The following is a 15,141-nucleotide window of genomic DNA, read 5'->3' as shown; positions in this document are numbered from 1 at the left end:
CTCTCAGATCGTTCAAAGCTTTGTGGAAGTTACCTGTGGCGCTGATATTTAGGCCAAGGTATGTATTGTTTTAGTGTGCTCTGGGGAAGGAATTACCAGGGTTACGGGCAATGCCATCGGGGGTACGCCAAATAAAAATGGGATTCACATTTTATAAAATGAAAAAATATTTAGCTTGAAAGATGTTTTGGTCACTCCAGTGAAAATAGTTGATAAATAAATAAAACAAGGCCCCTGAACTCTTGTGTATTTTCTGCATTATGCAATGCTATGGGCAGCGACCATATAACGCTTTTACAACATACAAGTGCGCTGGTTATCAAGGTGGCATAAATATTGACATGTTGTTTTTAATTTAGAGACAAACTTAAAATTTTCTTTACTGACTATAATTTTCACTTGTCTGACAGCTTGCATGATGACGAGTTTCTCACATGACTGGCCAATCTGGGTGATGTTTTTTCTCACCTGAATGACCTGAATGTAGGATTACAGGGACTCTCTGCAACTATATTCAATGTGCTTGACAAAATTGAGGCTATGAATAAGAAGTTGGAGCTCTTCTCTGTCTGCATTAGCAAGGACAACACACAGATCTTTCCATCATTGTATGATTTTTTGTGTGCAAATGAACTCAAGCTTACGGACAATGCCAAATGTGATATAGTGAAGCACCTGAGTGTCACGCCCTGATCTGTTTCACCTGTCTTTGTGATTGTCTCCACCCACCTCCAGGTGTCTCCTGATTACCCCATTAGTGTATTTATCCCGGTGTTTCCTGTCTCTCTGTGCCAGTTCGTCTTGTTTTAGCAAGACATCCAGCGTTTCTTCTAACTATTTTAGGAGAAACCTAACTTTTTTCCAGTCTCTGGCTTTTCCAAGCACTCCTGGTTTTTGACCCTTGCCTGTCCTGACGCCGAATCCGCCTGCCTGACCACTCTGCCTGTTCTGACCTCGAGCCTGCCTATCGCCTGTTACTGTTTGGACTCTGACTTGGTTTATGAACTCTTGCCTGTCTCTGACCTGCCTTTTGCCCCTTTTGGTATAATCAATATCAGAGCTCAACCATCTGCCTCCTGTGTCTGCATTTTGGGTCTCGCCTTGTGCCCTTTAACTGAGTGAGTTGGGTGCGCAATTACGCAGGTACTTTCCCGAAACGGATGACACAAACAACTGGATTCATTATCCCTTTCATGCCCTGCCTCCAGTCCACTTACCGGTATCTGAACAAGATAGCCTCATCAAAACTGCAACATTCGTTTCTGTGAAAATGTTACTTAATCAGAAGCTACTGCCAGAGTTCTGGATTGTTTTTTTATTTTCCCTTTATTTTACTAGGCAAGTCAGTTAAGAACAGATTCTTATTTTCAATGACAGCCTCGGAACATTGGGTTAACTGCCTTCTTCAGGGGTAGAACGACAGATTTGTCAGCTCGGGGATATGAACTTGCAACCTTTTGGTTACTAGTCCAACACTCTAAATACTAGGCTACCCTGCCGCCCCTGTTGTATCCTGTCTTGGTAAATCGTGCTGTTATGACACTGATGCCCTTTGCAACCACGTACCTATGTAACAGTGGATTCTCGGCCCTCACTAGCATGAAAACCAAATACAGGCACAGACTGTGTGTGGAAAAAATATTTAAGACTGAGTCTCTCTACAATAATACCAACATTGCAGAGTTATGTGCATCCTTTCAAGCACATCCTTCTCATGGATGGCTAAATAATGGCTAAATAAAGAGAAAAATTATTGATTATTATTACATTATTATTTGTGCCCTGGTCCTATAAGAGCACGTTGTCACTTCCCACGAGCCGGGTTGTGACAAAAACCCACACTCATTCTTATGTTTAATAAATGTATTCTATTGTGTGTGTGTGGCAGGCTTACAATGGTGGCAAAAAAAACTATATTTGAGAGTGCGTTGACCCTGGTGCTAGAGGGGGTACAGCTGGAGGTTGAATGTTTGAAGGGGGACGGGACTATAAAAAGTTTGGGAACCACTGCTCTAGGGCAACGTTGTCTAGATGGAATTTGTATTTGTGGTCCTGGTGACTGGACCTTTTTTGGAACACCATTATTTGTGTCTTACTGAGATTTACTGTCAGAGCCCAGGTCTGATAGAATCTGTGCAGAATATCTAGGTGCTGTTGTAGGCCCTCCTTGGTTGGTGACAGAAGCACCAGGTCATCAGCAAACAGACATTTGACTTCAGATTCTAGTAGGGTGAGGCAATGTGCTGCAGACTGTTCTAGTGCCAATGCCAATGTCATGTATTGTCATATTATGTCTTGTTCCTGTTCTTTCTCTTCACTCAGTCTCCCTCTGCTGGTCGTATTTGGTTACCTTCTCTTCCTTTCCTTCCCCCAGCTGTCCCTCATCTTCTCTAACTACCTCGTTCACCCTTTTCCCACCTGTTCCCTTTTTCCCTCTGATTAGGTCTCTATTTCTCTCTCTGTTCCTGCTTCTGTCTTTGTCAGATTCTCGTTTGAGTTTCTCATGCCAGAACCAAACTATCGTCTTGTTTGCTTCACCCTTGTCCCGTCCTGTCGGAATCTACCTGTTCTTCTGATGCTACATGTGATCAGGTACCTCTGTCCTCTACGACCCGCGCCTACCCAGAGAGACCAGCAGCCTGTCGCCGCTCACCCAGCTATTATCCTCGGCTGCTAAGAAGGGGACTCTAACCCAGCTACTGTCCTCTGCTGCAAGAAGGGGACTCTTCTGTATATTCAGAGGGACTTTATTATTCTTTTGTCGCCCTCTCTGCGGGTTGTCTATTTTGCCATTTTTATACATCTGAAGAGGATCTATGTCTTCCCTGTGATTTGACATTAAAAGACTCTGTATCTGTTATGACATTAAAAGACTCTGTATCTGTTAAACCGCTTTTGGGTCCTCACTCACGTGCATAACAGAAGAATCTGACCAAGAATGGACCCAGCGACTTCGGATCCTCTCCACTCGGCCGTCGAGATCCAGGGAGCGATGCTAGGCAGACACGAGCAGGAATTGTCTGTTGCTCGACATGCCGTTGAGTCCCTGGCCGCCCAAGTCTCCGACCTCACTAAACAGATTCACCATCTCCGCCTCGATCCACCGGCCACTTCCAGGGCTTCCGAATCTCCGGAGCCCAGAATCAATAACCCACCGTGTTACTCTGGGGAGCCCACTGAATGCCGCTCGTTCCTCACCCAGTGTGATATTGTGTTTTCTCTCCAGCCCAACACGTACTCCAGGAGCACAGCTCGTATCGCCTACGTCATATCTCTCCTTACTGGACGGGCTCGTGAGTGGGGCACGGCAATCTGGGAGGCGAGGGCTGAGTGTACTAACCAGTATCAGGACTTTAAGGAGGAGATGATACGGGTTTTTGATCATTCTGTTTTTTGGGAGGAAGCTTCCAGGGTCCTGTCTTCCCTATGTCAAGGTAATCGGTCCATAACAGATTACTCTATTGAGTTTCGCACTCTTGCCTCCTCCAGTGATTGGAACGAGCCGGCTTTGCTCGCTCGTTTTCTGGAGGGTCTCCGCGCAGAGGTAAAGGATGAGATTCTCTCCTGGGAGGTTCCTTCCAGCGTGGATTCCTTGATTGAACTCGCCATTCGCATAGAGCGACGGGTAGATCTTCGTCGCCGAGCTCGTGGAAAGGAGCTTGCGTTTTCCGTTGCCCCCCTCTCCGCATCACTACCATCTTCCTCCGCCGGCTCGGGTGCTGAGCCTATGCAGCTGGGGAGGCTGCAGCTGGGGGGTATCCGCATCTCGGCTAAGGAGAGGGAACGGAGAATCACCAACCGCCTCTGTCTCTATTGCGGTTCCGCTGGTCATTTTGTCACTTCATGTCCAGTAAAAGCCAGAGCTCAACAGTAAGCGGAGGGCTACTGGTGAGCGCTACTACTCTGGTCTCTCCTTCAAGATCCTGCACTACCTTGTCGGTCCATCTACGCTGGACCGGTTCGTCTGCTTCCTGCAGTGCCTTGATAGACTCTGGGGCGGAGGGCTGTTTTATGGACGAGACCTGGGCTCGGGAACATGACATTCCTCTCAGACAGTTAAGGGAGCCCAGGGCCTTGTTCGCTTTGGATGGTAGTTCTCTCCCCAGGATTCAGCGTGAAACGTTACCTTTAACCCTCACTGTCTCTGGTAATCATAGCGAGACCATTTCTTTTATAATTTTTCGTTCACCTTTTACACCTGTTGTTTTGGGCCATCCCTGGCTAGTTTGTCATAATCCTTCTATTAATTGGTCTAGTAATTCTATCCTCTCCTGGAACGTCTCTTGTCATGTGAAATGTTTAATGTCTGCTATCCCTCCTATTTCCTCTGTCTCTTCTTCACAGGAGGAGCCTGGTGATTTGACGGGGGTGCCGGAGGAATATCACGATCTGCGCACGGTGTTCAGTCGGTCCAGGGCCACCTCTCTTCCTCCGCACCGGTCGTATGATTGTAGTATTGATCTCCTTCCGGGAACCACTCCCCCCCGGGGTAGACTATACTCTCTGTCGGCTCCCGAACGTAAGGCTCTCGAAGATTATTTGTCTGTAGCTCTCGACGCCGGTACCGTAGTCCCCTCCTCCTCTCCCGCCGGAGCGGGGTTTTTTTTTGTTAAGAAAAAGGACGGGACCCTGCGCCCCTGCGTGGATTATCGAGGACTGAATGACATAACAGTTAAGAATCGTTATCCGCTCCCTCTTATGTCTTCAGCCTTCGAGATCCTGCAGGGAGCCAGGTTTTTTACTAAGTTGGACCTTCGTAACGCTTTCCATCTCGTGCGCATCAGGGAGGGGGACGAGTGGAAAACGGCGTTTAACACTCCGTTAGGGCACTTTGAATACCGGGTTCTTCCTTTCGGCCTCGCTAACGCTCCAGCTGTCTTTCAGGCATTAGTCAATGACGTCCTGAGAGACATGCTGAACATCTTTGTTTTCGTTTACCTTGACGATATCCTTATTTTTTCACCGTCACTCCAGATTCATGTTCAGCACGTTTGGCGTGTCCTCCAGCGCCTTTTAGAGAATTGTCTTTATGTGAAGGCTGAGAAGTGCACTTTTCATGCCTCCTCCGTCACTTTTCTTGGTTCCGTTATTTCCGCTGAAGGCATTAAGATGGATCCCGCTAAGGTTCAAGCTGTCATTGATTGGCCCGTTCCTAAGTCACGTGTCGAGCTGCAGCGCTTTCTCGGCTTCGCAAATTTCTATCGTCGTTTCATCCGTAATTTCGGTCAGGTGGCAGCTCCTCTCACAGCCCTTACTTCTGTCAAGACGTGCTTTAAGTGGTCCGTTTCCGCCCAGGGAGCTTTTGATCTTCTCAAGAATCGTTTTACATCCGCACCTATCCTTGTTACACCTGACGTCTCTAGACAGTTCGTTGTCGAGGTTGACGCGTCAGAGGTGGGCGTGGGAGCCATTCTCTCTCAGCGCTCCCTCTCTGACGACAAGGTCCATCCTTGCGCGTATTTTTCTCATCGCCTTTCGCCGTCGGAACGTAACTATGATGTGAGAAACCGCGAACTGCTCGCCATCCGATTAGCCCTAGGCGAATGGCGACAGTGGTTGGAGGGGGCGACCGTTCCTTTTGTCGTTTGGACTGACCATAGGAACCTTGAATACATCCGTTCTGCCAAACGACTTAATGCGCGTCAGGCTTGTTGGGCGCTGTTCTTCGCTCGTTTCGAGTTCGTTATTTCTTATCGTCCGGGCTCTAAGAACACCAAGCCTGATGCTTTATCTTGTCTCTTCAGTTCGTCAGTAGTCTCCACCGACCCCGAGGGGATTCTCCCTGAGGGGCGTGTTGTCGGGTTGACCGTCTGGGGAATTGAGAGGCAGGTAAAGCAAGCACTCACTCACACTCCGTCACCGCGCGCTTGTCCTAGGAACCTTCTTTTCGTTCCCGTTCCTACTCGTCTGGCCGTTATTCAGTGGGCTCACTCTGCCAAGTTAGCCAGCCACCCCGGCGTTCGGGGTACGCTTGCTTCCATTCGCCAGCATTTTTGGTGGCCCACTCGGGATCGTGACACGCGTCGTTTCGTGGCTGCTTGTTCGGTCTGCGCGCAGACTAAGTCCGGTAACTCCCCTCCTGCCGGCCGTCTCAGACCGCTTCCCATTCCCTCTCGACCGTGGTCTCACATCGCATTAGATTTTATCACCGGACTGCCTTCATCAGCGGGGAAGACTGTTATTCTTACGGTTGTCGATAGGTTCTCTAAGGCGGCTCATTTTATTCCCCTCGCTAAGCTTCCTTCTGCTAAAGAAACGGCACAAATCATCATCGAGAATGTTTTCAGAATTCATGGCCTTCCGTCAGACGTCGTTTCGGACAGAGGTCCGCAATTCACGTCTCAATTTTGGAGGGAGTTTTGCCGTTTGATTGGGGCTTCCGTCAGTCTCTCTTCCGGTTTTCACCCCCAGTCTAGCGGTCAAGCAGAACGGGCCAATCAGACTATTGGTCGCATCTTACGCAGTCTTTCTTTTCGTAACCCTGCGTCTTGGGCAGAACAGCTCCCCTGGGCAGAATACGCCCACAACTCGCTTCCTTCATCTGCGACCGGGCTATCTCCTTTTCAGAGTAGCCTCGGGTACCAGCCTCCGCTGTTCTCGTCTCAGCTCGCCGAGTCCAGCGTCCCCTCCGCTCAGGCTTTTGTCCAACGTTGTGAGCGCACCTGGAAGAGGGTCAGGTCTGCACTTTGCCGTTATAGGGCGCAGACTGTGAGAGCCGCTAATAAGCGTAGAACTAAGAGTCCTAGATATTGTCGCGGTCAGAGAGTATGGCTCTCCACTCAAAACCTTCCCCTTAAGACAGCTTCTCGCAAGTTGACCCCGCGTTTCATTGGTCCGTTCCGTATTTCTCAGATCATTAATCCTGTCGCAGTGCGACTTCTTCTCCCGCGATATCTTCGTCGTGTCCACCCGGTCTTCCATGTCTCCTGTGTTAAGCCCGTTCTTCGCGCCCCCGCTCGTCTTCCCCCCCCCCCATCCTTGTTGAGGACGCACCTATCTACAGGGTCCGTAAGATTTTGGACATGCGTTCTCGGGGCCGTGGTCATCAGTACTTAGTGGATTGGGAGGGGTACGGTCCTGAGGAAAGGAGTTGGGTTCCCTCTTGGGACGTGCTGGACCGTTCGCTGATCGATGATTTCCTCAGTTGCCGCCAGGTTTCCTCCTCGAGTGCGCCAGGAGGCGCTCGGTGAGTGGGGGGGTACTGTCATGTATTGTCATATTATGTCTTGTTCCTGTTCTTTCTCTTCACTCAGTCTCCCTCTGCTGGTCGTATTTGGTTACCTTCTCTTCCTTTCCTTCCCCCAGCTGTCCCTCATCTTCTCTAACTACCTCGTTCACCCTTTTCCCACCTGTTCCCTTTTTCCCTCTGATTAGGTCTCTATTTCTCTCTCTGTTCCTGCTTCTGTCTTTGTCAGATTCTCGTTTGAGTTTCTCATGCCAGAACCAAACTATCGTCTTGTTTGCTTCACCCTTGTCCCGTCCTGTCGGAATCTACCTGTTCTTCTGATGCTAGATGTGATCAGGTACCTCTGTCCTCTACGACCCGCGCTTACCCAGAGAGACCAGCAGTCTGTCGCCGCTCACCCAGCTATTATCCTCGGCTGCTAAGAAGGGGACTCTAACCCAGCTACTGTCCTCTGCTGCAAGAAGGGGACTCTTCTGTATATTCAGAGGGACTTTATTATTCTTTTGTCGCCCTCTCTGCGGGTTGTCTATTTTGCCATTTTTATACATCTGAAGAGGATCTATGTCTTCCCTGTGATTTGACATTAAAAGACTCTGTATCTGTTAAACCGCTTTTGGGTCCTCACTCACGTGCATAACAGCCAATTAATTGATATATACAGTGGGGCAAAAAAGTATTTAGTCAGCCACCAATTGTGCAATTTCTCCCACTTAAAAAGACGAGAGAGGCCTGTAATTTTCATCATAGGTACACTTCAACTATGACAGAGAAAATGAGGGAATAAAATCCAGAAAATCACGTTGTAGGATTTTTAATGAATTTATTTGCAAATTATGGTGGAAAATAAGTATTTGGTCACCTACAAACAAGCAAGATTTCTGGCTCTCACAGACCTGTAACTTCTTCTTTAAGAGCCTCCTCTGGCCTCCACTCGTTACCTGTATTAATGGCACCTGTTTGAACTTGTTATCAGTATAAAAGACACCTGTCCACAACCTCAAACAGTCACACTCCAAACTCCACTATGTCCAAGACCAAAGAGCTGTCAAAGGACACCAGAAACAAAATGGTAGACCTGCACCGGGCTGGGAAGACTGAATCTGCAATAGGTTAGCAGCTTGGTTTGAAGAAATCAACTGTGGGAGAAATTATTAGGAAATGGAAGACATACATGACCACTGATTATCTCCCTCGATCTGGGGCTCCACGCAAGATCTCACCCCGTGGGGTCAAAATGATCACAAGAACGGTGAGCAAAAATTCCAGAACCACACAGGGGCCGACTTAGTGAATGACCTGCAGATAGCTGGGACCAAAGTAACAAAGCCTACCATCAGTAACACACTATGCCGCCAGGGACTCAAATCCTGCAGTGCCAGACGTGTCCCCCTGCTTAAGCCAGTACATGTCCAGGCCCGTCTGAAGTTCACTAGAGAGCATTTGGATGATCCAGAAGAAGATTGGGAGAATGTCATATGGTCAGATGAAACCAAAATATAACTTTTTGGTAAAAACTCAACTCGTCGTGTTTGGAGGACAAAGAATGCTGAGTTGCATCCAAAGAACACCATACCTACTGTGAAGCATGGGGGTGGAAACATCATGCTTTGGGGCTGTTTTACTGCAAAGGGACCAGGACGACTGATCCGTGTAAAGGAAAGAATGAATGGGGCCATGTATCGTGAGATTTTGAGTGAAAACCTTCCATCAGCAAGGGCATGGAAGATGAAACGTGGCTGGGTCTTTCAGTATGACAATGATCCCAAACACACCGCCCGGGCAATGAAGGAGTGGCTTCGTAAGAAGCATTTCAAGGTCCTGGAGTGGCCTAGCCAGTCTCCAGATCTCAACCCCATAGAAAATCTTTGGAGGGAGTTGAAAGTCTGTGTTGCCCAGCAACAGCCCCAAAACATCACTGCTCTAGAGGAGATCAGCATGGAGGAATGGGCCAAAATACCAGCAACAGTGTGTGAAAACCTTGTGAAGACTTACAGAAAACGTTTGACGTCTGTCATTGCCAACAAAGGGTATATAACAAAGTATTGAGATAAACTTTTGTTAATGACCAAATACTTATTTTCCACCATAATTTGCAATTAATTCATTAAAAATCCTACAATGTGATTTTCTGGAGAAAAAAAATCTCATTTTGTACCCATTTTGTACCTCAAGTGTACCTATGATGAAAATTACAGTTCTCTCTCATCTTTTTAAGTGGGAGAACTTGCACAATTGGTGGCTGACTAAATACTTTTTTGTCCCACTGTATGTTGAAGAGGGTGTGGCTTAAGCTGCATCCCAGTCTCACCCCACGGCCCAGTGGAAAGAAATGTGTGTGTTTTTTGCCAATTTTAACCTCACATTTTTGTTGTTTGTGTACATGGATTTTATAATGTCTTAAGTTTTTCCCCCAACACCATTTTCCATCAATTTGTTTAGCAGACCCTTATGCCAAATTGAGTCAAAAGCTTTTTTGAACTCAACAAAGCATTAGACGACTTTCTCTCTTTCTTTCTCTCTCTCTCAATCTCTCTCTCCCTTTCTTTCTCTCTTCCTTTCTTTCTATCTTCCTTTCTTTCTCTCTCCCTCTTCTCTTCCCTCCCTTTGGACCCTACAGTGTTGATCCTACTCTGTTCTTTTGATTAGAGGGATTGGCCGGCTTTCCGTCCGGGAAAAGTCAGGAATGCTCCCATGATGCTCCCGGAACGCAGCCTTTTGATTGGCTGCTTGATGTATAATTCAGGATTCGATGTGAGACCTTAATAAGACTGGCTAATGATGTTGACAAGCGCCTCCAAATTCCCTACACATACACATAAACACACACACAAGCAAACAAACACGCTCACAAACACACATCACAACACACAGGGAGACAAGAACCAACAGCCACACACCCATATCCGCACACACGCACATAGAGACTCCCACACGTTTCTTTATAGCAGTTTCAGCTATATTCCCAGCCATTCCATTCCTCCCCCCTCCCTCATGGAAATATTCAGTAGATTCTCATGGGGGTTGGGTTCAGTTGGGTGGAGCATTGGAAAATGAGCTATGCAAGAAGAACATCCAGTTCCCTGCTGAAATATTCAGTATTTCTGTAAAGTGTTGGATAGATATATGGGGTAAAAACAGGACTGCAGTGTTGGATAGACAGATGGGCAAAAGACAGGTCTGTAATATGGCGTAGTGGTATCTCTAAATATCAGTAGGTGACAGTTGCTGTGCAACCAGATACATGTTCAAGCCCTCTCTCATTGAACAGCATTTGACTTGAGTACTCTTGTGGTTTCTCCATGTTGGTTCTGACTAAAAATGTGCAGTTGTGAAGTGGGTATGAGTACTTGAGAAAAACAGTTTTGACCAATATTCAGTTTAAAGTGGATATATTGAGTTTGGTGGTGTTTGTATGGACACAGAGTGTCATATAGACTATGTATTGAGAAACACTCTTCTCTGCCTATGCTCTGGGCGGCAGGTAGTCCAGAGCATTGGGCCAGTAACCGAAAGGTTGCTGGTTTGAATAGCTGAGCCGACAAGGTCAAGAAATCTCTCAATGTTCCCTTGAAGAAGACACTACCTAATTTGGTGTATATGAAGGTATGTATATATGTTTGTTATTATGGCCCAAGCTGGTTGAGATAATGTCAAGAGTGTGCGAAGCTGTCATCAAGGCAAAGGGTGACGATTTGAAGAATCTCAAATATTACATATATGTTGATTTTTTTAACACTTTTTTGGTTACTACATTATTCCATGTGTTATTTCATGTGTTATTTCATAGTCTTCACTGTTATTCTACAATGTAGAAAGGAGTAAAATGAAGAAAAACTGTTGAATGATTAGGTGTTCTAAAATGTTTGACCAGTAGTGTAGCTGTACACGTTCCTGAAACCTTGTTGTTATAGAATGACACAAGCCAATTATTTTCCTGGTGTTATTGTCGATTCACCTGATTGTATTGGCTAAATATTTGTTGAGGAAACTGATGAGGAAATGATATCATCTCTGCAATTACAGAGAGTTCATAAACTGCTGTCACGGGTACTGCTTGGCAACTATTTGACAACCGCTTGGCATCAATGTGGCACAACCAAACTGCAGATTACATAAACCTGCAATCAGTCTGCACTCTCTGTGGAACATTTGCCTGTGTGTGTGTGTGTGTGTGTGTGTGTGTGTGTGTGTGTGTGTGTGTGTGTGTGTGTGTGTGTGTGTGTGTGTGTGTGTGTGTGTGTGTGTGTGTGTGTGTGTGTGTGTGTGTGTGTGTGTACGTGTGTGTAAGCGAGAGAGAGAGAGAGAAAGAATGAGTACAGGGGATACTGTAATGTTGTTTTAGGAGAAAAGGGTCAAGTTTGTATTAAGGACTCTTTATTTCTGTATAAAGTGTTTCCTGAAGTACTCACTGCTGTGATATTCTAGGCTATTTACATTTTCAATTGGAAAAATATTTCCGCCTAGTTTGGCGTATGTGTGTTTGACCCCCCAAAAATATGTTTCTTCAAGATATAGATTTGACAAAACAATATTACTCTCTCTTTGATATGTTATAACTTTTTGAGGAACTCTTCACACACACAGTTGAAACGTTCTACAGTTTGTAGAGGGATAAGACAAGGGGTGAAAGTAAGGGGCGAGGTAGAAGGTGAGAGGTGAAAAATAGTGAAAGTGAGGGAGTGAGAGAGGAAGTCGGAAGTCAAGTCAGGGAAAGAGAGAGGAGTTAAGAGTTAGGAGCTAGGAGACAGGAGGTAGGAGGTATAGGAGGTACTGTAGGAGTTAGGGGGTAGAGGAGGTAGGAGGTAGAGGAGGTAGGAGTTATAGGTGGTAGGAGTTATGGGAAGTAGGAGTTGTAGGAGTTATAGGAGGTAGGAGTTAGAGGAGGTAGGAGTTATATATGAGGAAGGAGTTATATGAGGTAGGAGTTGTAGGAATTAGAGGAGGTAGGAGTTATAGGAGGTAGGGGGTAGAGGAGGTAGGAATTGGAGGAGGTAGGAGTTATATATGAGGAAGGAGTTATATGAGGTAGGAGTTGTAGGAGTTAGAGGAGGTAGGAGTTAGAGGAGGTAGGAGTTAGAGGTAGGAGTTGTAGGAGGTAGGAGTTATAGAAGGCAGGAGGTGTAGGAGTATGTGGTAGGATGAGTAGGAGGTAGGAGGTAGGATATAGAAAGTAGCAGGTTTGAGTTATAGGAGGTAGGAGTTATAGGAGGTAGGATGCAGAATGCTATGGTAGAAGTGTTCTAGTAGTTGAGGCTTTCTGAGCATCAGCATGACACAGACATGAGAGGAGAGAGAAAATAGACAAGCTGTGAACAGCACTGTGAAGTGAACAGTGTTTCATGTAGATAGGCAGGTGGAGTCGAGGAAGCCTATACTGTATCTAGCTTGTTTCTATGTTTCCTGTCTGATTAATGCCTATAGGCCTACTGTAAGGTACCTACATAAACTACAACAGGAACTGTGGAGGAGGAGTTTCTGCTGCAAGGTTTCTGAGCCGAGGCTATGGAGTGATTACACAAGCCAACTCTTTACCTTAGAACACATTGGAGAGTGGTAACACAAGCCAACCCTTTACCTTAGAACACACTGGTGAGTGGTTACACAAGCCAACCCTTTACCTTAGAACACACTGGTGAGTGGTTACACAAGCCAACCCTTTACCTTAGAACACACTGGTGAGTGGTTACACAAGCCAACCCTTTACATTAGAACACACTGGTGAGTGGTAACACAAGCCAACCCTTTACATTAGAACACACTGGAGAGTGGTTACACAAGCCAACCCTTTACATTAGAACACACTGGTGAGTGGTTATACAAGCCAACCCTTTACATTAGAGCACACTGGAGAGTGGTTACACAAGCCAACCCTTTACATTAGAACACACTGGTGAGTGGTTACACAAGCCAACCCTTTACCTTAGAACACACTGGAGAGACCGGCATGTTAGTGTTCTAACTGGACACTATTGGAGTAAGCACTTTTTCTATTTCAGAAAGAGTGCATATGTGTGTGTGTGTGTGTGTGTGTGTGTGTGTGTGTGTGTGTGTGTGTGTGTGTGTGTGTGTGTGTGTGTGTGTGTGTGTGTGTGTGTGTGTGTGTGTGTGTGTGTGTGTGTGTGGGTCTCCTCTATGGTAGCCTTTCTTCCCCTCTAAGCCCCTTCATCAATATTCAACTCACTCACTGTGGTTCAACCACTGCCTTGACAGGGCAAAGTCCTGAGGAAAAAAAAACACACACACACACACACACACACACACACACACACACACACACACACACACACACACACACACACACACACACACACACACACACACACACACACACACACACACACACACACGGAGAGAGAGAACTTGGCACACTGCATTTTCCACTGCATGTCGGAATTGAATCAGATGCCTTTAGATTTCACGGCAGTTATGTTAACCTTGCTGTATTTGTGCAATTGGTCGAACTAGGCAAGATGTGTCAGGAAATAGTTTTACACTTTGTGACTAGGCAACTGCACAAAGCATGCCTTATATAACATTCAGTGCTTTATTCTGATCCATAGAGCAAGACATACCAATGAAATTCTAGATGTCAGTTGACAATGACATTTCCCATTCCAAATGCCTACCATATTCTACTCTACAACTTTATATCAATTGAAAAAATATTAGACTATAGGCTAGTATGAATAGTTCCAGACTTTTATAGTTTGGCTAAGATCTATTTAATTTACTGGCCTCGTGACCACCTTGGTCTGTGGAACGCAGGCGCGCGCCAAACGCCTTTCTACATCCTGGTAGCGCGAGCTTCCCTCTCTGCCATCCTCTTCATTGCGCAGAGTCTGCGATGTGCTGGCGGGCAGGAAGAAACTAGCGCCTCTAGAAAAATGCTATCTCTCTCTCTCGATCTCTCTCTATTTTACACACACACACCCTCTATCTTCGCAGGTGGCAAGCTCACCACCTGCCCCCCTTCCGTTGTCGAGTTTAATTGTAACAAATTAGCTTTTAGCTTTACAAGACTTGTTTTATCCTCTTAAAATCAGTTAGGCTACCCGCTCAAAACCGCGACAGAATGCAGGTATCGCGGAGGCGCTTGTTGAACGCGGTAGCGCACCATGAGGGAAGGCACTAGGACCGGGGAGAGTTCATCTCAACTAGGCAGACTATGAGCATCGCATCCACATAGCCGGGCTGTGGAGGAAACCCCCATCGGATCTGTCAATATAGGATACTTGCGATTATATCTATACATGCAGCCTCGTGGCGCAGCATAGTGGAGTGCGCGCCAGTGCGTTTGGGATGGTCGGGCACCCTTGGGAGAATTCCTGACCAAACCTCTTTTGGCGCAAAGCAAGTAGTCGAGTTTAGGTGGGAGTTCAATGGGCTACACGCTTCCATTTCCCGCCCCCCATCCCCCTCTTCGTTTTATATGTCATTTTTTGCCTTTTAGTTTGTATTTGGCCATAATCATTTTAGCTTTTTTTCACACTTCCCTATTTTCTACATCTTAGTCTCGCGCGAGACAATTGACGTATGTTTTTGTGGGAAAGCATGTCACTTTCTTCATTCATTTGAGAAGAGAACAAGATTCTCATCTTTCTCTTTGGATTAAACCGCTGTTTAGACCGCGGCTGTCGCCTGAAAGGGTGAGCTGCTTGAAATACTTTTCTTCAGTGGCACCCTGATACTCCATGGAAACGTTTTCTCTCTGGCTGGTCCGTCGCTGTGATGTCCAAAGCTTTCCCCACTGACTGACAAACGCGATCGGACCATTTTGGAAAGCCATTTGAAGGTAAGCCAATTTCCCCTCAGCTCTCTGCTCTGTCTTGTTGCAGGCAGTCTTCCGCTCCAAACGTTTGATAAAGTTGATTGGCCCTTTATTAAGTTGTTTCTTCATTTGATTGCGGCAATGCATTGATGGATCTGGCTTCCGATGGACGGTATAATTAAATAGG

General features: G+C 46.3%; 1 protein-coding gene across 5 annotated transcripts in view; it reads left to right on the top strand.

Moving 5' to 3' along the window:
* The first annotated feature begins 10,316 nt into the window (after nucleotides 1-10,316).
* The window catches only part of LOC118366765 (interleukin-1 receptor accessory protein-like 1-B), a 580,901-nt gene continuing 576,076 nt past the window's right edge, over nucleotides 10,317-15,141 (top strand). Inside the window, exon 1 of one of the 5 annotated variants that reach the window (XM_052493220.1) lies at nucleotides 10,317-10,789. The gene's annotated coding sequence lies outside the window, so the exon portion shown is untranslated. Of the gene's footprint in view, nucleotides 10,790-13,908; nucleotides 14,979-15,141 lie in introns of those variants that run through there. The other 4 variants (XM_052493224.1, XM_052493222.1, XM_052493223.1 and 1 more) reach the window with 4 other exon arrangements.

The sequence above is a fragment of the Oncorhynchus keta genome, chromosome 34, assembly GCF_023373465.1.
Source record: "Oncorhynchus keta strain PuntledgeMale-10-30-2019 chromosome 34, Oket_V2, whole genome shotgun sequence".
Taxonomy (NCBI): domain Eukaryota; kingdom Metazoa; phylum Chordata; class Actinopteri; order Salmoniformes; family Salmonidae; genus Oncorhynchus; species Oncorhynchus keta.
This window is presented reverse-complemented; position numbering and strand designations above follow the sequence as displayed.